Source organism: Rhinopithecus bieti, unplaced genomic scaffold (genome assembly GCF_001698545.2).
Source record: "Rhinopithecus bieti isolate Rb0 unplaced genomic scaffold, ASM169854v2 scaffold_31173, whole genome shotgun sequence".
NCBI lineage: Eukaryota > Metazoa > Chordata > Mammalia > Primates > Cercopithecidae > Rhinopithecus > Rhinopithecus bieti.
The window spans coordinates 1,907,900-1,925,072 of NW_016813861.1; the positions used below are offsets into that span (position 1 = coordinate 1,907,900).

Here is a 17,173-nt window from a genome sequence, read left to right on the forward strand (position 1 = left end):
CCAGCAGATGAGCAAGGTATACTTGGTCAAGTAGAAAATATAGGAAGAATGTATTCCTATATCTAGTTTAAAATTCTCATTTTTACTTGAATTTATTGTGGTTTGTTTTTCTTATTGAGATGGAGTCTCACTCTGTCACCCAGGCTGGAGTGCAGTGGCGTGATCTTGGCTCACTGCAGCCTCCTCCTCCCAGGTTCAAGCAATTCTCCTGCCTCAGCCTTCTGAGTAGCTGGGATTACAAGAGTGCATCACCACACCTTGCTAATTTTTGTATTTTTAGTAGAGATGGGGTTTCACCACATTGCCCAGGCTGGTCTCAAACTCCTGACCTCGTGTGATCCACCCACCTCAGCCTCCCAACATGCTAGGATTACAGGCTTGAGCCACTGCACCCGGCCCAATTTATTGTTGAAGTTAAAAAGTAAATGTGTGGCAAGGAGGGCAGCCTAAAGGTGACAAAGAAGGAAAGTAGTTCTTCAAAGAGGAAGGAGTGACTTGTAAAATTCAGAGACTTTTTCCTAGTACAACAAACCAAACTTCTTATTCTACCAGATGCTGCTCCCACCAGACTTCTCCTACCATGCAGTATTTGGGACATTAGTATACCAAAGAAGTATTTGTTATTTATCTGAAATTTAGTTTTACTGGGGCTCTGTATTTTATCCTATTGTGGAAGACTTGACTTTGGGAGAAATTCTGTCATTGATACAAGGAATATCTAGAAAAATAATTTTATCTTGTCTACCAGTCACTTATGAAGTGGTTCATTCTTTAATGTACCACCACTACAATGACTGATAACATTTATTAAACACTTACCTATAATGCCAGGTACTGTTCTAGGTCCACTAAATGTATTACCTCATTTAATTTTCCCAGTGATCCTACTGCTTACTGTTACTATGCCCAGATGGAAAAACAGAAGCACAACAAATTAGAAACTTGCCCAAGATCTCCAAGTTAATTAGCAGTAGGACCAGGATTTAAACTTGGACAGTCTAAGGCTGTGGAGCTCATATTCTTAACTGCTACACTATACTGCCTTTAACAATGATTTATTTATTGGGAATCTGTTATTCTGGCAGAATTGCAGAGTACAAAGGCAGGGTCCTAGCTCTCAAAGAATTTATGCCTGCATCTCTTGTGCAAATCACAATGTGGAAAATACTGAGGAGACAAACCAAAAATTACTGTATGGGAATTAAAGAGGGCAGATAATTTCTGCTTGGAGAGAGAAAGAATAGCTATCCATAGGTTCACCATAGATTTGGTGTTCTGAACAGAACTGTGCAGACATTTCAGATCATGGCTCTATTTTTTGTTCCTTTAATCTTTTGTATAATGCTTAGATTATCCAATATATCTTCCAGTATCTTGTATCTCATAGCTTTGCTATTGAACTATTCAGAAATGAGGGCATTGTTGGTTTTCCTTTTTATTTAGCCTGACTAACCCCTATCTTTAGTGACTTCAGTCTTAAATGAGAAGAATGGCATTTGTTTGGTTCGTTTGTAAGTGGCCTTGGAGTTGTGGTTTGAGCTTTGTTGCTGTCATAATATTGGTCCCTTAGTGTACCTAAATCCAACCAGAGTTTTTTCTAGATCCCTTTAGTTCCTGGTGATTTATCTTTAGTAAATTGTGACCAGGAACTTCTCTACTTATAGCTCACCTTCCTCCACCAAATAACTAATAAGAATGTTAAATGGCACCGTTCCCAGGACAAATCCCTGAGGCAGTGCCTGGTTAGTATTTCCCTGCCCAGCTCCTAAGCAACAGAGCACTACATGGTCTGGCTTGTAGAAAACACTTTCATGAAGGTATGTGTGAGTTTGAATATTCAGGCTCGACTGTTTTTGATCACTCTCCAGGAAACTGTGCTTCACTCCTTATTTCATGTATTTTCAAGTTCCAGATCAGGACTTCACTTCTCTCCCCTTGAAAACTGAACATCTGTTTATAGGCATTTCTGCTTTTCTTTTGAATATGTAGTACATCTAGATGAAATATCATATATCCCCGCTGGTTTTGCCTAAACTTGAATTTGATTTTGAAAAGATAAATGCTTTCATAATTGCTTTAATGCTCTAAAATGGTTCATCAAAGGGATTTACTATTAATAAAATTAATAACTTTGGAAAATTCCTGCAGTGCAACCTTTAAAGTCTGGATTTTAAAACTTCGTAAGAGATTTTAGATAAATTATAGACTTATGAACAGTGGTTGGGAAGGATGAAATGAGAAAGATTATCTGAGTTCTTTTGTTCTCAGTTATTTACTTTTAACCACATGTACAGAACTTCATGGACCTCTTCCCCTGTATCATCTTAGCAACCTGAAATAAACACAACATGAGCACAAGGTATTTATTACCTCATTTCAGTGAAGATTAAAAAATCAGTCCCTGAATATGTGGCACTATTAAGATTTGATGTTATATAAATTATCAGTCTAAGTTCATTCAACCTCAGCATTCTCTACTTAAAAATATAGAAAGGTAGCTAATTATTCACAGTGAGTAATCTATTTTGTTTCTTCTTCTATTCTTACTGTGTCCATAATTTTAAGAAAAGAATGCCATTCTTTAATATTAAACAGGTTATTGCTTTTTCATCTCCATTAAATGCTTATTGTATGAATTAGTCTGTCAGTTTTTATGGGGAGCTAGTCTACTCTTGGGAACCATAAAGTGTGAGGGGAAATGACACAGCGAGTATCAATAAATGAATAATGAAATGTAAACATATACTTTGTAAAATAATGCATAAATCCTTAGTAGTTAACAGATTAACTGAAGAAGCCACAGAATTACTGGAAAATGTTGAAAAAACTGAGTTTGACTTAGTACATAAAAGCGGATAATAGACATAAGTTAATCAATATTGAGCATCTGTTCGGTTCTATGCCAGGACTGTTTAAATGAATGGATGAAAGTTTCTGGGTCCTCAACTTTAAAGAGCTAGGCCTGCTGTCTTGGCAGCAGCTTGTAGCAGAGCTTGTCTTGAGGTTTGCTGCTGCAAGCTTACTGTCTTACAGTAGTAAACAGACAGTAGTGTGATGGAGGTGTGCCTGAGGTACATTGTGCACACAGGGAGAGAGGGCTCAGTCAGAGAAGAAAGAAAAGCCCTGGGAGGTCCCCTAACTCCACCACTCCCTCCTGCTCCCATCCTCATGTGAGAGAGTAGATAGTCTTTCAAGATGTGTAAAATGGCACGTGGAGCAGGCTCTTGTCCATGTATAATTTCGCTCTACTCTAATCTGAATATAGCAGATACCTTTTGTATTTACAGTTGGAGAGTCTCTGGAGACTTTGATAAAATGTGATGGTCACAGGCTTAGATTAAATGTCTTGGTTTTGTTTCTTGATTTGTTTTGTTACTAGAGATTTAGGTAATGGTTCACTGCTAATGAAGATACAAACATGTACAGGTTGAACATCCCTAATCTGAAAATTAGAAATCTGAAATGCTCCCAAATCCAAAACTTTTTGAGCACTGACATGATGCTCAAAGGAAGTACTCATATGAGCATTTTGGGTTTTGGGATTAGGGATTCTCAATCAGTAGTTATAATGCAAATATTCAAAAATCAGAAAAAATCCAAACTCTGAAACATTTCTGGTCCCAAGCGTTTCGGATAAGAGATACTCAACATTTACCCAGATTTAAAAATGGCATTTTACTATTTGGTTCAATAGACACCTGGCTAGCAACAAAAAATAAATTTTGAAGATGGATCTCATTATCTGTGAAGAATTCACTCAGCTTCTTACTGAGTTTCCAGAAGAAGTCTACCCTTTTTACGTCCAGCATTGTTTGAATCCTTCATGAACTTCATTGGAGATAGCTGTGATGATAAGTAACCTAAATCTGGCTAAACATTTATCTGCATAGTTTTTAGTTTTATGGAAAGGGCTACAACTAAGTAGAAAAGAAATCAAGAGATAGGAGTAAGCTGAATGAGACCTTCAGATTTTGCTTTTTTGTCACCTGTAGACCTCATTTGACAACTATGAGCATATTAAAGGCTGAAATAAAGACATGTCACTTTTAAGCCTCCATCCCCAAAAAGCCCAACTTGGGAGGGAGATAAACATAATTTCTCACAGTGTGTATAACAGGCACTTTAGTTACTGTCTCTGTGTACACTCCTGCCTGAATTAGTTCACAGAGCAGCTGTTGTTGGCATCAGAAATGTTCTCTAGTCACAGCTCTTTCCTGAAGAAATGCATTTTAGCAGGTCAGCATGCTCTATGGCTCTAGAATTAAAAGTGTGAGCACAAGGAGGAGTGTTGAATCTGGCCTATGTCATTCAAAGTCAGAGGGCTATATTTATTATGCCTGAAAGGATAGGAGTTGAGAATTTATGACACAATGTGAAAAAATAACTACTTACACCAAGTGATTAAAAACAATTGTGCACACATCGACCTGTTTAACATTAAAGAATGATTTACTGGCCCGGTGCAGTGGCTCATGCCTGTAATCACAGCACTTCGGGAGGCCACGGCAGGAGGATCACGAGGTCAGGAGATCGAGACCATCCTGGCCAATATGGTGAAACCCATCTCTACTAAAAATACAAAAATTAGCCAGGTGTGGTGGTGCATGCCTGTAGTCCCAGCCTACTCAGGACACTGAGGCAGGAAAATCGCTTGAACCTGGGAAGCAGAGGCTGCAGTGGGCCAAGATCGTGCCACTGCACTCCAGCCTGGTGACGAAGTGAGAGTCTGTCTCAAAAAAAAAAAAAAAGAGAATGATTTACCTTTCCTAAAATTACAAACTAGATTTCCAAGTTGTTCCAGCCAGATTTCTCTACAGTTACCAACAGCAGACTTTAAGGGTGACTGCATCCACCCTTAGCTGTCATGAAGCCTCCCTGCTCCCTTTTGGCGTAGACAAGTATGTTTGTCTTGGGAGAGATTGTGGGCCTCCTTCTGGATTTGATGAGGTTGCTTGTCTGTCTTATTTATCTGCCTAGAGCACATGCGTCCCTGAGATATCGCAGGTACCCCTTGTCTTTTGCTATCGGTTCTCCACTTGAAGGTCCTGTGGCGCTTTCCCAGGACTGTCTAGGAGGTGCCTTTGCAGGAACAGCCTGTGGACATTGATTGAGAGCTCTCCCTGACGGCATGATGCATCTGCTCACTACCTCACACAGGCCCAAGATGGACATCTGCTTTGCCCACCTGGTGCTAACCACATTGAATTCTTCATCTTTTTTTTCTGTTTAACTTTTTAAAAAATATGACATATAACACAGAGAGGTACATAAAAACGTGTACGGCTTAAGAAATAGAGTGAACACCTATATAACCATTACTTAGGTCAAAATGTGACCTAAACTTCAGAAGCTTCCTGTTCCTGCTTGCTTGCCTTTCTTTTTTCTTTTCTTTTTTTTTTTTTTTTTTTTTTTTTGAGACAGGGTCTTGCTCTGTTGCCCAGGCTGGAGTGCAGTGGTATGATCATGGCTCACTGCAGCCTTGACTTCCCGGACCCAATCCATCCTCCCACTTCAGCCCCCTGAGTAGCTGGGACTACAGACATACACCACCGTGCCCAGCTAGTTTTTGTATTTTTTGTAGAGATGGGGTTTTGCCATGTTGCCTAGTCTGGTTTTACACTCCTGGGCTCAAGCCGTCCTCCTGCCTCAGCCTCCCAAAGTGCTGGCATTACAGGCGTGAGCCTCCACACCCAGCCATGTTCCTGCTTTCTAACAGAAGTCCAGGTGTCATGTGAAGTACTTGAGTCACATCTAAATTCCAGTCCTGACTCTGTTACATACTAGGCATAGGTTATTTGAGTTTAATTTTGTTTGTTTCTTCAACATTTTGATCTTGTTTTCTCGTCTATAAAGACCATAATATCTGTTTACATGGGAATGAAATGAACATATTCATGTAAAGTGTTCATATCTCAATGTACCTGCCCCTCAATGTGGAAGTTACAAGTGTCTATGGAGGGAGGGGTACATTTTAATTGAAGTGGAATGGAACACAGATACAATTTTATAAATCTCAAATGGCCTTATGATTTAGTTGGGGCTTTCTCTCCTATCTGTTGTACTCCAGAGAATATACTGTGGGGAGGAGGGATAAAGGAACAGAACAAGGAACACTTCTGATGACAGTGACAGACGCTTAATACTCAGGTTCATTTCATCCACATGAGCAAGATGCCTTTGCCCACTCACCATCAACCTCTGAAAGACCCCTAGAATGCTGGAGCTGGAAGGAGCCTCCCAGTCCTCTGGTCAGTCCCCCTTTCCATTTTGTAGATAAGCAAAGCAAGACCCAGAGAAGTTAAGGGTTCCTGGTGCTCACACACGCTGGCCTATTCTGATCTCAGACCTCAAGAGCACTGAAGAGACCTGTCCCTTTGATGCCCTTTCAGCTGCCCTCCACTTTATGGAAGTTCACAGGGACAAAGCTCACCCTGGGAATCTCATGGATTTGGTTTCTTTAGCCAGTTAATTTAGAAATGCAAATTTGTTGCCTAAAGGTGGTGACTTCATGGTTGATCCTGAAGTCTCCTCACTCACCCCCGATCTCATTAAAATTCAAATAAGTCTAAGAGAAATAAAGGAAGCGTCACGACATGTCTGATTAATATCTATAACCAGGCTTTCATCTTAATGGCATTTGGTGCTTATTTTAAGGGTTATAATTGGTCATTAGTAACTCAATAGACTTAAAAAAATAGGCACAGGTTACAAGGGAAGGAAAGATAAACATTTGAAATTAATAAATACACTAATGGTTTAGCACTTGCAGCTGAGTTTACAATTTGCCTAGTTTGCTACTTCCCAAAGAATACTTCAGTAAAACTGATGTGCAAAAGGCGAAGGTCAGATGTCTCTGGCTAAGGTATTTTAATTTTTTTTTTTTTAGACAGAGTCTTGCTCTGTTGCCCAGGCTGGAGTGCAGTGGTATGGTGTGATCTTGGCTCACTGCAACCTCCACCTCCTGGGTTCAAGTGATTCTTGTGCCTCAGCCTTCCAAGTAGCTGGGACTACAGGTGTGTACCACCGTGCCCGGCTAATTTTTGTATTTTTAGTAGAGACGGGATTTTGCCATGTTGGCCAGGCTTGTCACTAACTCCTGACCTCAGGTGATCTGCCTGCCTCAGCCTCCCAAAGTGCTGGGATTACAGAAGTGAGCCACCACGCCCAGCCACATAAGATTCAAGCAAGAAATTTTTCATTACTTACATTGATTTATACAGTTTTAAATCATTTTCTAGTTGAAACAAATATTGGTATAGAATTGGGGGGCAGGAGGATTATTATTCTGAAAAAGCCACTGAACAGGGGAAGGAAGTATAATTGTCTCTTATTTCGCAAAACCGCAGTATCACTGACATCTTGTCATTAACGATTCCAGAAGATGAGATGGGAGACCAGAATTCTGGTTGCAGTGTTGTCAGCGGCAAGCTGCAGGATGTTGGGAGTCGTATCCCATCTTTGTACTTGGCTTCCTCCTCTGAAAAACAATTTATGATCTCTGTGTTCCCTGCTAAGCTCTAAAATTCTGATTGGCTTCTCAGTACTTAACTGTTTGAGGGTAATATGTGTGAAGTTAACTGACACAAAGATATTACTGACGGCTGAGCCTAAGTCCTGACAAACTGGAATGTGTCATCTTAAGTCTGTGTGGACAGAAAAATTGTCTAAGTGCATACTACAAGTGAGGCACTGGGCTGGATGTTATAGTGCAATCAAAGATGAATGACATTAGTGCTTTCCTCCAGAGGCTGAAAGCTAGCCAGAGATAAGATGTATGTATGACTAGCTTGTGTACAAGTTAAAACAAATTTGGTCATCCTGTCCTAGTTAAAAATTCTTCACCAGCTCCCCATTATTAACAGAATATAACCTAAGCTCTTAGCATCTGGAAACCTTCCTGAACTCAAGCCTGTTTGTCTCATCTCATCTGCGGAATCACCTTTGCCCCCCGGACATCTCTACTCCCCCATCCAGGTTTTTTACTTTGCGCCTTCACGTGTAGTGATAAAGTCCTTCAACTGGAATGCTAGCTTGCCTTGTTCTTCTTTCTGCCCACTGCATGTCCCAAGCCATACCTTTTCCCTTCTGAACCACAACCTCTCACACCTGGCCAACTCCTGTTTCCCTTTGAGAGTCATCCTTGGATGCTAGAGTCCCCCACAACCTCTCCTGGATTCCCCTGGGCAGCCCCAGGAAGCCTTTTTCTACCTTGTCATGGAAGCTTACACTCCACCATTCCACTGCTTATGATACACTATGTAATTGTGTTTGCACGTTTATCTCCCCACTTGACAGTAACATCTGTGGGAACAGGGCTTTGTCTTTTCACTCATGTGTCCCTAGTGCACAGTCCAGTGACTGGGACTGCAAATACTGTTGTGTTTGTAGAGGGCCTGAAAATGTTTGGAAAAGTCATCTAAAACTCAGGAGAGGGATCAGAGTCAAAGCCGGGGAACAAGTGGTGAGAATGTGGAATGATGAGATTGGGGATGGTGAGGGCCAGTGGTGAGGAGGAGGGAGGGTTGAGGCTTGGAAGCTTTCCTTCAGGGCACTAGGAGGGAGAAGTCTGCAAAAGAGCGCAAGCGGGGAAGAAGAAAGTCAGCCAGGATGAGGCAGTCATCGTGGTGCTCACAGGTGGGGAGAGAGGCATTGTAAGAAGAGGATGTTGAATTGGTTGTTAGGTGGCGATTGGTGACCTCTGAAAGGGCAGTTTCAAGGAAGTCTTTAGATTAAGAAGCCAAGTTTCCTGAGATGAGAATGATTTTTATAAGCAGAAAAACAGTAAAAGTAATTTTTTTTAAAGAAATGAAGGTGAGTGAATGATACCAGCAGAGCAGAGAGGGAAGGGATAGTATTTTGAGGTGATGGCAGGGTACAGCTGATATTACAACATGTTTTAAAAACTAGAGCTTATGCAAACAGGGCTGTAGACAAAAGGAGTCAACAGGAGGGGAAAGGATTGCAGATATGGAAAGAGAATGGGAGGATGTTCCCTGAAGAGGCAGGGAGGAGGCAGTCAACTCAGGGCAAAGCGGAGGGGCGGAGGTTGCAGCCTCTGTCTCCTAGAGGGAATTGGGGAAGTATGTTATGAGATGGAGCCAGAGATGGAGGCTGCTCATTACATGGTGTGGGAGCCTTGCTTACAATATGGCCCCCCACCATATTGTTAGTTCTTTGGTGAAAAGGATGACTTTATTTGGTGCTCTCTCGCTCAGGTCTTGTGAATTTAATTAGGTTGACTTTTCAAAGACAAATGATGTTATTAAAGGCTTAAAAAAAATGTGTGGTATTTCATTAGGCTTTATTGGAATTTTTGTCCTGAGGGAAAGTTGCCCAGCTGGATGAAACCATGGATTAAATGCCCTATTGAGAAAAAAGAAAAGAGCAGACAAAATATGGGATTAGCAGAACAGGATTTATATACAAAAGGGGCTATTTAACTTCTCTTGGATTTGATGGCATGGAATTGTCTATAGCACTAAGTACTACTCTGGGTACAGTAACCCTGAAAGAAGTGCTTTCCTTGGTGTCCTTAACTCGGGAGAGGGAAGTCGGATACAAGAGCAAAGGAAAAATGAACAGTCATTGCCTTTTCAGATAGTTAAAGAGACGTGTTGCCCCCCACCCCCACACCTTTTTTTTTTTTTTTTAAACGGTAAGCAACACAGAAAAGATACAATGGCAAAGACAGTCATTTAAATGATCCAGGTCTTAACAAAGCACTACGGATTGTTTAAACAAAGGCTTTTTGTTTTGTTTTTGTGTCTGCAGCCAGTCTGCTGTTTCAGCAATTCTATTTTAACTCCCGATAAAGTAAGTAACTTGAGTGGCCTCTATATTTCACTCAGGGCAGCATAAAAACGCTACATTGAAGGTACTGTGGATAAGGTTTGTTATTCACCGTACAACCGAAGTCTCTGGTGTTGGCTTAGAATCTTTGCAGGCTATTTGATCTTGAGTAACCTTGGTGATGCTCCTCTGCTGCCAATGATATGGCTTTATAATTCTAAAGTGAAATGAGATCGCCTCCAATTTGGCGGCTCTCTCTGGTGGTGCTCAACTAGGACTTGCATACTCTCAGCACACTCGCATTAATCATGGCATCAGAAAGCTTTCACCTTCATTTAAATCAGATTTAGTTCTTCAAGCCTTCCTAAATTAATCTGGGCACGTGACAAGAAGAAATGTTAAAAGCTGGTTTTCTGCAATGGCAAATGACATTTTAATAGTAATTCTTGCCATGGCGTGCAATGAAAAACAAAGCTAACAAACAGTTTATCCAGTGGCTAAAGTTTTAATGTTTAACTCCTAAGGGTTTTTTTGTTGTTGTTGTTTGTTTTGTTTTGTTTTGTTTTTGGAGGTTTTAATTTCACTCTAATAGGAGTTAATCACAGAGCAAGAATATTAATCAAAATGGCCTTTTATTTTTAACCCTTCTACATAAAATGAGATTGTCTATGGTGTTTAATGTCAGTGACAGAGATATTGATCCCAAGACATGGGGGAAAACCAGTCTTTCTAAAGTGTGTTAATGCATTGTTAACAAATTCATTTCCAGTTAGACTGTTGAGCCAGTGACCACAATTAATAGTGTATTTTCCCTCTGTGGTTCTTCCCAACCGGCTCATTTTATTTTGCTAAATATACAATGTAAATTGAAATGAGAAGTCATTTGGAATTGTGCTATTATAAAATAATTTTTAGGCAGTCTCCTCATCATTCCTTTTTTTTCCCCCTCCTCTGGCAAAGAAACCGTCCATTTCAAAGGTGGCATTTTGTCACCACCTCCTCTCTTCCATCTTACTCCCTGCCTAAACTTGCCTGCAAGCTTTTTCTGAAACTGCAGCTTTCCTGTGGCATCTGTTCTGTCTGACTAGAAAGCTTTGGGGAGTTGCCCGTGATGCAGTTAACTTTTTAATCCTAGATTGGTCAGTTTCCCTGAAATTCTACTGAGGCAAAATTTCCTTGGATAGATAACCACGATGGTGCACCAGACATCATCTTCCTTATTCATTCTGTTCCACCTACTCTCCTCTCATCCACCTATTACTCAAATATGTGAGTTGTGGATGGGAGAAGAGGCCCATTTAATGGGAGGTCAGGTCATATGCCTTGGGTTGATGAAGGCGGAAAATGTGGCCGAGGATAAAATCTACCTGGGTGAGCAATGGGGCCATCACCTTTGTCATATAGTTAAAATACCCTTTCAAGCATGCTGCTGAATAAATACAGATCATTCATTCATTTAAGGAACTCACTGAGCACCAGCCAGCCACCCACATTGAGCCAGATCATGCAGGGCTTAGAAACCATTAGGAGGACTTTGGCTTTTACATTCAGGGCGTGGAGAGATTTGAACTCAGAAGTGACATAATCTGACTCATTATTTCGAAATGGATCAATCTGATTGTGCGTTGAAAGTTCACAGTAAAGGAGACAAGGGAGTCAAAGTAGGAGACCAGGTGGAGGTCACCATCAGGCGAGAGATGGTGGTGGCCTGATCAGGAAGCTTTCCCTGCAGTTGCAGCTGGAGTGGAATGTTAAAATAAATGTAAGAACCCTCCAAGCATTTTAAGGGAATCTTGACCTGTAAGACACATTTCTACAGTAGCAAAACTAAAGCTTTTCGTGGAACAAAATGGCATTCTTTAGGGACTTAAAGGTAGATACCAGATATAGCATTCCCCCACCATTGATCTGTACCATATCAGCTAAATTCTTTATCTTATGTTCCCTTTTAAGTTATTCACTTGGTGAGTGTGGATCATTTGTGACATAATAAAAAGAACAGACCAACCCTCTTTTCCTTTGGGCCTTTTATCATTTCCAACGTGGAGTATATAGGAAGCAAAATTCTATTGCCCTCTTTGGGAGCCCCACCTAACACCTCCTCTAAGTGGAGAAGACTTCTCCTCTTTCACTTTCACCTCCACCCTAAATGGATATCATATTGATCCCTTTAATTTTATTTCTACTTCTCTTTAGGTATTTGCCTTACTCTGAAACAGTTTTCTCACGGTGTGGCTCACAGGACGCTGCATCAGCATTGATTGAGAACTTGCTAGGAATCCAAGTTCTCAGGCTCCACCCCAGACCTACTGAATCAGATATGGGAGTGGACTCAGCAGTGATTTTATAACAAGCCCTCCCGGGGATTCTGATGCACCTTACTTTGGGACACCACTGCTCTGTACATTGGCCTGTGAATTTGTCTAATCAGGCAGCTAAACTGTAAGCACCTTGAAGGCTGGAATGTAACCCTTTAGTCCCACTACCCGATGCAAGCTACAAGTTAGGATTCCAAGGCACAGCTCCCCAGTTTTAGATTTGGAGCTCTTGACTGCTGCTGCTCTTCTCTCTCGTTGGTGGCAAAGGTGACTTGAGAAACTGGTGTTGATGCCTCTGTGTATTCACTCTGTGTTTTCTCCAAGTTAGCTCTGCCTTGACAGTCTGAAAGAGGAGTGTTCAGAGGCTTAGAAAGAAATGGCTGGCCAAAGCACAGGTCAGGAAAATCACTGAATCTGGAGGTTGGAAAGAAAACATAGTTGTTGCCAGCTTGACTTTCCCTTTTCCATCTTTCTGGTAGTATAAGTCTAGGTAACTTTCATCCTCCTTTTTTTTTTTTTTTTTTTTTTTTTGAGACGGAGTCCCACTCTGTTGCCCAGGCTGGAGTGCAGTGGTGCCATCTCAGCTCACTGCAGCCTCTACCTCCTGGGTTCAGGTAATTCTCCTGCCTCAGCCTCCTGAGTAGCTGGGACTACAGGCACCCACCACCACGCCCAGCTAATTTTTGTATTTTTAATAGAGATGGAGTTTCACCATATTGGCCAGGCTGGTCTTGAACTCCTGACCTTGTGATCCGCCCACTCTGGCCTCCCAAATGTTGGGATTACAGGCGTGAGCCACCACGCCTGGCCTCATCTTCCTTTTTTGAGGCAAAGTAAGACTTACTCCCTTCAGGAAATTTCCCTTTTTCTTGACACCAGGGTGATAGTTGGCGTATTTTCATGTTGACCTTCTCTTTCTTGCTTCACCTGCAGCTAAGCGTATTGTACTCCATTATCTGGAATGTTTTGTCTTTATAGGTTCCATTAAGAGATAAAATATTTACTTTTAGAACTTTTAGAAAATCTTGGGCTTAATCATTAAAGACACATATTTTCTCTTTTTTATGTTTTACGTTGCTTTGAATGCTAAGTGTCACTGAAGTGATAATTGGTGAAGAAGTGGTCTTATGGGCTCAAATTTGCATTTATTAGGAGGTAAATTTGCGTTTAATACTTGAAATATAAAAGCACGCTTTTATGCTGTTATACATATTCCTGTATAGCTACATAACAACTCTTGCTCTAAAAAGAGAGGAAGGGAGAAAAGAATAAATCATTAGTCTAATAATAAACCAATAGGGCCTATTTATTTGAAACTTATTATTTAAAACTAGTATAAATTATAAAGGAAAATATTCATTGAAAAGATCTCTATTAAATACACAGTGTCTTTAAGATTTAAAACAGCTTTTCACCTCTTTGATACGCTACACACAACTGAATAGCTTAAATGTTTGAACATCTATTGTCTTTTAATTATGTTCTAGTTTGTTTATTGTTGAAGACAATTTAAATAAATTGAAGTTCAACTGCTTTGAAGAATTTATGGAAAATCTAAATATACTTTTGGAAAATTCATCATGCATGAGGGACAAGGGAGAATCCTAACTACAACATCAGTATGATTTCTTTCTCTTTTCCAATATTGCCAAGCCCAACAAATTAATGAAGGGGTAGGTAAATAAATCCCTTCTATTTTAAATGCACTTTGGTTTGATTTTTCCTTAAGAAAATAAGTTCTCTAATATTCACAATACATGATATTTAGGTACAGTCAGTTTTTCCTATGTGTTTACTCACAAGCTCAAACTAGGTTATTTAGCTATACAATACTTCAGCTATTGGGCTGGAATTTATTTTCTTCTAAACATGAATGTTTATAGTCTTATGTATTCTCAGTCCTTCAGGACTAAGATGAAGTTTTGTGATAGAACTGTCCTTTTGCCCTGTTATTAATAATCTGGTAGATTATTAACTGGGATAGAACTTTAAAAACATCAAACTACCAGAAACTTTATACCTGGGCTTCAGAATCTGTAAGACTGATACAACAACTGTTTTCCTTCAATTCTCAGAGAATTATTGTGAACACAAATCAGATAATGATAGCAAGAGGCTTTCAGTTTAGAAAAGTGTCAGTAGTATTGGCTTTAAAAATCAGTGATCTGAAAAAAAATTTTTTAGACTCTAGATCATCATAGGACTTTCTCACTGCGGCAGTACATCATGACTGCTGTTTTTATAATTAACTTTGGTACTGGAGTCCTCCCAACGTTTAATGACCTTGAATTACAGTAGGAAGGTTGCAAAAGATTTAATACTGTTGGCCGGGCGCGGTGGCTCAAGCCTGTAATCCCAGCACTTTGGGAGGCCGAGACGGGCGGATCACGAGGTCAGGAGATCGAGACCATCCTGGCTAACACAGTGAAACCCCGTCTCTACTAAAAAATACAAAAAACTAGCCAGGTGTGGTGGCGGGCGCCTGTAGTCCCAGCTACTCGGGAGGCTGAGGCAGGAGAATGGCGTAAACCCGGGAGGCGGAGCTTGCAGTGAGCTGAGATCCGGCCACTGCACTCCAGCCTGGGCGACAGAGCGAGACTCCGTCTCAAAAAAAAAAAAAAAAAAAAAAAAGATTTAATACTGTTAAAAATAAACCACATTCAGATTTTAAAATATGGTATATGTAGAATACCATGCTAGAAATACCAAATTATGCTTTAACCCGAATGTTTCAAAACTTTCCTAGCAACTCACTCATACACGTCAACACTACCCATGACCTGAAAAATGACAACTGGCCTACCGAACTGGTCCTTCTGGCTTTTCACACTGCAGTGCTTGTTTTAAATACAGTTGACCCTTGAATATAACACATTTGAACTTGGAGGACCCACTTATATGGATTTTTTCAATACAGTCAGCCCTCCATACATTCTGGGTCCAGCATCCGAAACCAAATGTGAATGGAAAATACAATACTCAGGTATTTTCTGCATCTGAAACCAAATGCGAATGGAAAATACATTATTCACATCGTGTGAAACCTGCATTATACAGAAAACCGACTTTCTGGGTCTGTGATTTGCAGGACTTTAGTATGCATGGATTTTTTGGTATTCTGGGGTCCTGGAACCAATCCCCTTCCGATACAGAGGAATGACTGTTTCTTCCATCAGTCCTTTCCCTTTCTTACACAATCTAAGAAGTCAGCAAACTTCTTACTTTTTTTCTTTTAGCATCCACTCATCATCCCACATCATTTCCTTGGGAAATAGAAAAACAATCCCATCTTAGTCCACTTTGCATTCAATTTCTCTTTCTTCTATTTCTCCATCTCCCTCTCATTTAAGCAGGTCATACTTAGTAACCATCTGTTTAAGAACTTTGCCCCCTCAGATTATATTTCAGAGTCTTTATAATAAATTCAGGAAAATTTTCACTGCACTGTATACTTTCTCTTATGAAATTACACATATGAAGAAATCGATCATGACAAATTACAGAAGTCAGTGGTAAAAATGTCCATGTACTTTTATCAGCATCACTAAGCACCTTGCATTTTCCTCATGTAGATAATAGCATGTTTAAAGTACTCCTCTCTTATTTGTGGTTTCACTTTCTAGAGTTTCAACTACCTGCAGTCAACCATAGTCTGAAAATTTTAAATGGAAAATTCCAGAAATGAACAGTTTATAAGTTTACATTTAGGATCTTGTTTCTAGCCTGTGGTTGCAGACATAACCTGGCTTTAAATTATGCTCTGCTTTGCAGTTACTCTCTCAGTTCAGTGTCTAAAAAGTCTTTGCTTATTCATGATGGCTTGCTCTCACTTTTGTTTCACTCCACAGACAATAAACTCCATTTCTAATGAACAAAACCATGGTTTTAGAACCTGAGATCTGTTGCAACTTGACAAGAGGAAAATTTTCTGAATTTCTCCTAGAGTTGGAATAAATGACAGTGGAATTTGATGAGTTTACTAAATTTCAGAAATTTGATAAGAGCAAAAAAAAAAATTGGTCAGCTGTCATGAATTTATATTGTCTAGTCTTCTCTTAGATCCAGCATCATATTTCATTTGTTTTACTACCATTTATTATACTACCTTTAAAACATTTTTTTGACCAGGTGCAGTGGTTCACACTTGTAATCCCAGCACTTTGGGAGGCCGAGGTGGGCAGATCACCTGAGGTCAGGAGTTCGAGACCAGCCTGACCAACATAGAGAATCCCAGTCTCTACTGAAAATACAAAAATTAGCCGGGCGTGGTGGTGCATGCCTGTAATCCCAGCTACTTGGGAGGCTGAGGCAGGAGAATCACTTGAACCAAGGAGGCAGAGGTTGCGATGAGCCGAGATTGCGCCATTGCACTCCACTACAGCCTGGGCAACAAGAGCAAAACTCCGTCTCAAAAAAAAAAAAAAATTGTGACATAGATTTCATGGTAGAAAAAGGATGCATTGTCTTTTAAACTGGGCTCGAAAAAGTGACACACACTGAACATACTAATAGTTGCCGGTCTTTCATACTTTTAACTTATGGATTATGATTTTGCAATATTTGGTCTTTAAAAATCTAACGCGTGTCAAGTCATTTTGGCTGTTTTCAATATTATTGCCAAGAATATCAAACTAATAATCACCCTTAGAAATGATCTTGCCCAGCAGTCTCTTCCTATTTCCCAGGGAAACGTCCTCTTGAAACAGTCTTACATGGTATCCAATACATTACATAGATTTGTAAAAGTAATGTTTGAGTAGTGTTAAGTTTTATAATTTATACTTTTAAAACATAGTTATTTATTATTAGTCATATTACTATTATTATACATTTTAGAAGCATGGTCTTCCTCTGTCTCCCAGACTGGAGTGCAGTAGCCTGATCATAGCTCACAACAGCTTTGAATTCCTGGGCTCAAACAATGCCCCTGCCTCAGCCTCCTGAGTAGCTGGGACTACAGGCACATGCCACCATGCATGGCTAATTAAAAAGAATTTTTTTCTAGAAATGGGGTCTCACTGTGTTGTTCAGGCTGGTCTTGAACTCCTGGCCTCAAGCAGCCCTCC

The 17,173-nt window shown here is 40.2% G+C and overlaps 1 protein-coding gene across 1 annotated transcript in view; it reads left to right on the forward strand.

Moving 5' to 3' along the window:
- Window positions 1-17,173, forward strand: part of NHSL1 (NHS like 1) — a 78,511-nt gene that overhangs the window by 4,369 nt on the left and 56,969 nt on the right.